The 4,875-nt window shown below is 41.4% G+C and overlaps 1 protein-coding gene and 1 pseudogene across 1 annotated transcript in view; both read left to right on the top strand.

Moving 5' to 3' along the window:
* Nucleotides 1-4,875, top strand: part of CBL (Cbl proto-oncogene) — a 90,425-nt gene that overhangs the window by 18,303 nt on the left and 67,247 nt on the right. The gene's annotated exons all lie outside the window — the stretch shown is intronic.
* On the top strand, nt 1,217-2,199 carry LOC105887708 (annotated as a pseudogene).

Here is a 4,875-nt window from a genome sequence, read left to right as displayed (position 1 = left end):
AAAAAAAAAAAAAAAACTCACGTCCAGGCTTGATGCCTATAGCGCAGTGGTTATGGCGCTAGCCACATGCACTGAGGCTGGTGGATTCCAATCTGGCCCAGGCCAGCTAAACAACAATGACAACTGCAACAACAACAACAACAGAATAGCCAGGCATTGTGGAGGGCGCTTGTAGTCCCAGCTACTTGGGAGGCTGAGGCAAGAGAATTGCTTGAGCCCAAAGAATTTAAGGTTGCTGTGAGCTGTGATGCCACAGCACTCTACTGAGGGCAACATAGTGAGACTCTGCCTCAAAAAAAAAACAAAAAAAAACAACAAAACACTCATGTCCAGGAGGACAAAACATTAGAATTAGGGCCTGCCGAGGCAGAGAGCCCTGTAAAACACCCTAGGGGTTTTGGTTGGTCCCTGAGGGAATAAGGAAGAAACAGAGGACTAGTCTATATAAGAAAGAAATTTTGTCTCAATTCTGGATTGGATTAAGACGATCTAGGATTCCTATGTCCCTAACCTAGCTTCCTGCCAGTAAATTAAATCCATTCTGGATAACAGCATCTATAGTCTCAGATTGTGTATAGTTTTTTTTTTTTGAGACAGAGTCTCACTGAGTCACCCTCAGTGATGCTGTGGCATCGCAGCTCACAGTAACCTTAAACTCTTGGGCTTAAGTGATTATCTTGACTCAGTCTCCCGAGTAGCTGGGACTACAGGTGCTCACCACAACACCTGGCTATTTTTTGGTTGCAATTGTCGTTGTTTAGCAGGCCCAGGCCCGGCTTGAACCTGTGAGCCTCAGTGTATGTGGCCGGCGCCCTACCCACTGAGTTACGGGTATCGCCAAGTTTTTTTTTTTTTTTTTCTGAGAGATGGTATCTCAATATGTTGCCCAGGCCTGGAGTGCAGTGCTTATTAATAGGCATGATCCTCCTTCTGATCAGTGCAGGGGTTTTGACCTGCTCGGTTTCTGACCTGGGCTAGTTGACCTCTCCCTAGGCAACCTGGTTGTCCCCTGCTCCTAAGAAGTCACTATATTGATGCTGAACTTATTGCAGACTCTGATCAACATAACAGACTGCAGCCCAGAACTCCTGGGCTCAGGCAGTCCTCCTGCCTCAGCCTCCTGAGTAGCTGGGACTACAGGTATGTACCACCATGCCCAGCGAGCTTTTAAAATATAATGTGTAGCACTTTTCCGGTTATTATGTCAAGGGGAACTATGAGCAGCAACGTCTTTCGTGACACTTTGTTATGAGGTGATTTGAGAAGTCCTGCATAGGAGGAAGTGTAAGCGCTAATTTGGAAATGGTGGAGCTGCAGATCAGCTTAAAGAACTGATCCTCAGAAGAACAAATGCTGCTTTGGCACTGCTAGCCTTAAGTCCATCCCCATGCCAAGTTATTCGTGTCTGTCCTGGGGGACCAGTAGCATGGTGAGGAGGCCAAGGCTGTGCACATTCCCCACATGGGCATTGAGGCACTCAAGGAACTCAACAAAAATAAGAAGCTTGTCAAGAAGCTGCTTAAGAGGCCAGGTGCGGTGACTCATGCCTGTAATCTAGCACTCTGGGAGGCCAAGGTGGAAGGATAGCTTGAGCTCAGGAGTTTAAGACCAGCCTGAGCAACAGTGAGACTAAAATAGAAAACTAACCTAAAACTAAAAATAGAAAAATTAACTGGGCCTTATGGTGGTCCCAGCTACTTGTAAGGCTAAGGCAGGAGGATTGCTTGAGCCCAGGTGTTTGAGGTTGCTATGAGCTATCCTGATGGCATGGTACTCTAGCCCATGCAACAGAGGTGAGAGTCTGTCTCAAAAATAAATAAATAAATAAAGCTAGCCAAGAAGTGTGATACCTACCTTTTGGGCCTCAGAGTCTTTCATTAAGCAGATCCCATGAATCCTCCACCTAGGCCTACATAAGGCTGACAAATTTCCTTCCCTGCTTGACGTGCAACAAAAACATGGTGACCAAAGTTGATAAGGTGAAGTCAACCATCAAGTTCCAGATGACGAGAGTTCTGTCTGGCTGTGGTGTTGGCCATGTAAAGATAACAGATGGGGCTAGTGTACAACATCCACCTGGCTATTAACTTCTTGGTGTCATTGCTCGAGAAAAATTGGGAGAATGTCCAGCCCTTATACATTAAGAGTACCATAGCAAGCTCTAGCCCCTATATTAAGGTATATCCTAATAAATCTTAATTTTGCCAAAAAAAATTAAAAATAAATACAATGCATTGTCTAACATTCAGTAAAAAATAGGCATATGAAAAGAGAAGATGGCTGGGCGTGGTGGCTCACGCTTGTAATCCTAGCACGGGTTCAATACCAGCCTGAGCACCTTGTCTCTAAAAAAATAGCTGGGTGTTGCAGCCAGTGCCTGTAGTCTCAGCTTCTTGGGAGGATCGTTTGAATCCAAGAGTTTAAGGTTGCTGTGAGCTATGATGCCCCAGCATGTCTCAAAAGCAAAAAATAAATAAATAAAAGGACAAGATGGAACTGAAAACTAAGAGAAAAATTGATGATAGATATATACATACAGGGATTACAGATATTTCTCATCAGTCCTGGGCTTAAAAATATATCTATGATTAATATGTGAAATTGATGATTTTGAGAGCCAAAATGATACAAATGAAATAGAAACTCTAGACCTGAAAAACATAAGAACCGGTTATTAAACAGTGGATTGGTTTAGTAGCATAAATACGGCTGAAGGGAGAATTAGTGAAACAGCATGTGTCAGAAAGAAAAATCCAGACTGAGGCATTGAGAGAGAAAAAGGTGGAAAATACAAAAAGAAATGTAAGGGATGTGTGGAATATGATCAAAAGGTCTTTGTATTAATATGTAAGTGAAGTTCTAGAAGGAGAGAAGAAAGAGAATGGAGCAAAAGCTATTATTTGATGAGAAATTGGCTGAGAATTTTCCCAAACTGATGAAAATTATCAAACTACAAATTAAGGAAGCTCTGTACTACCAAGCAGGAAAGCTATGAAGAAAATCATGCCCTGGCGCATTATAGTAACACTGTTAAAAACTAGGGTCAAAGAAGAGTCTTAAAAACAACCAGAAAATAAAAGACATTTTGCCTTCAAAGGAGCAATTATTAAGACCAACATCCTGTGGAGATTTTACATCTTTTTATTTACGTAGATGGATTTGGAGAATATCCTCCTAAGTATCTCAAGAGTGGGAAAGCAGGCATCCAGTGTACTCAGTTTCAATATGAAACTAGTAGAATAACTTCATGCCCACGTGATTGGTGAACACAATTCAAGGGCAGAGTGGAGGGAGGAGGTTTGTTAAGCTCTTACCTAACGGGCACAGTGTAGGGGTATATGGCACACTTCTAGGTGAAGAGCTCAACTATAACTTGGACTTTACCTAACAATTGCAAATAACGTAACCTAATGTTCCTTTATATTAATCTGAAATTAAACAAAAAACCAACACCAGAGAATTTGCAACCAGCACAGACTATCCTCAGTGAGTACTAAAGAATGTTCTATCGGGTGAAGGAAAGTGACTCTAGATGGATGAAGAGCGCTGGAAAGGGCAGTTGTGTGCACAAATATGAATGAATATTGGCTGTACAAAAATAATACTGATAATAATGACTTATGGGCTTTAAAAGATACATGGAATTAAAGTATGTGTAGTAATAGCACGTAAGTTGAAAGAAGAGTAAATGGAGCTAGTGATCCAGGGTCCTTGCCTTGTCTGAGAAGTGGTAAAAGTTACTAATTTATATGAAATTTCATAAATTATAGATACATATCACAGTCATTAAGGTAACGTAAAAGAATGTGTATTTGATAAAGTAATGGAGGAGAAAAAATTGCTTAAAGCAAAAGAGGACAGGAAAGGGAAGATAAAATAATAAGAAAAACAAATAGCAAATCATTTTATTATTCACTGTGAGGGTCAGTACTAGGTGAACCACATGAAATTGCCAGTGTTTAACCTGTAGGAGTAGCAGTTTCAGCTGGGCACAGTGGCTCTGGCCAGTAATCCTAACATTCTGGAAGGTTAAGGCAGGAAGATTGCTTGAGGTCAGTAAGACCAGTAAGACTCTTATCTCAAAAAAAAAAAAAAAAGCCTTGACACCCGTAGCTGGTTGGGAGCCAGATGATGGTTAGATAGCCAGCCACATACACTGGGGCTGGTGGGTTCGAACCTGGCCCTGGCCTACTAAACAACAATGACAATTCCAACAACAAAAAAATAGTCGGGCATCATGGCAGCTGCCTGTAGTCCCAGGTACCTGAGAGGCTGAGGCAAGAGAATCACTTAAGTCCAAGAGTTGGAGGTTGCTGTGAGTTGTGATGCAACAGCACTCTACTGAGGGTGACATAGTGAGACTGTCTCAAAAAAAAAAAAAAAAAAAGAACAGCAATTTCATAACACATCAAATGTAAACAGATTACATTAGTTGAAACTAAAGATGGTCAGAATGAATGAGTTAAAAAGAAACCAGCTATATTCTTTGTGCAAAGAGACAAATGTTAGAATACAGGAAGAATGAAAGCAGGATGGAGAAAGCTATGCTATGTAAGCAACCAGCTATATAAGATAAAGTTGACTTTTAAGATAAGTATTACTGGAGAGAGAAAGGGGGCTATTTAATTGATGAAGGGCTCAGTTTATCAAGGGGAAAAGGATGTTCATATGTATATAGCATTATAATTGCATTGATAATTTAACAAATGAGTGGAAAAAGAAGTTCAATAATCTTAAGAATTAGCATAACTGGCTCGGCGCCTGTGGCTCAAGTGGCTAAGGTGCCAGCCACATACACCTAAGGTGGCGGGTTCGAATCCAGCCTGGGCCTGCCAAAAAACAACAATGACGGCTGCAACCAAAAAATAGCCAGGC

This window comes from Otolemur garnettii, unplaced genomic scaffold (genome assembly GCF_000181295.1).
Source record: "Otolemur garnettii isolate 467f Iridium unplaced genomic scaffold, OtoGar3 scaffold00108, whole genome shotgun sequence".
Classification (NCBI taxonomy): domain Eukaryota; kingdom Metazoa; phylum Chordata; class Mammalia; order Primates; family Galagidae; genus Otolemur; species Otolemur garnettii.
The sequence above is the reverse complement of the archived record's forward strand: the minus strand, read 5'-3'. Positions and strand labels throughout refer to the sequence as shown.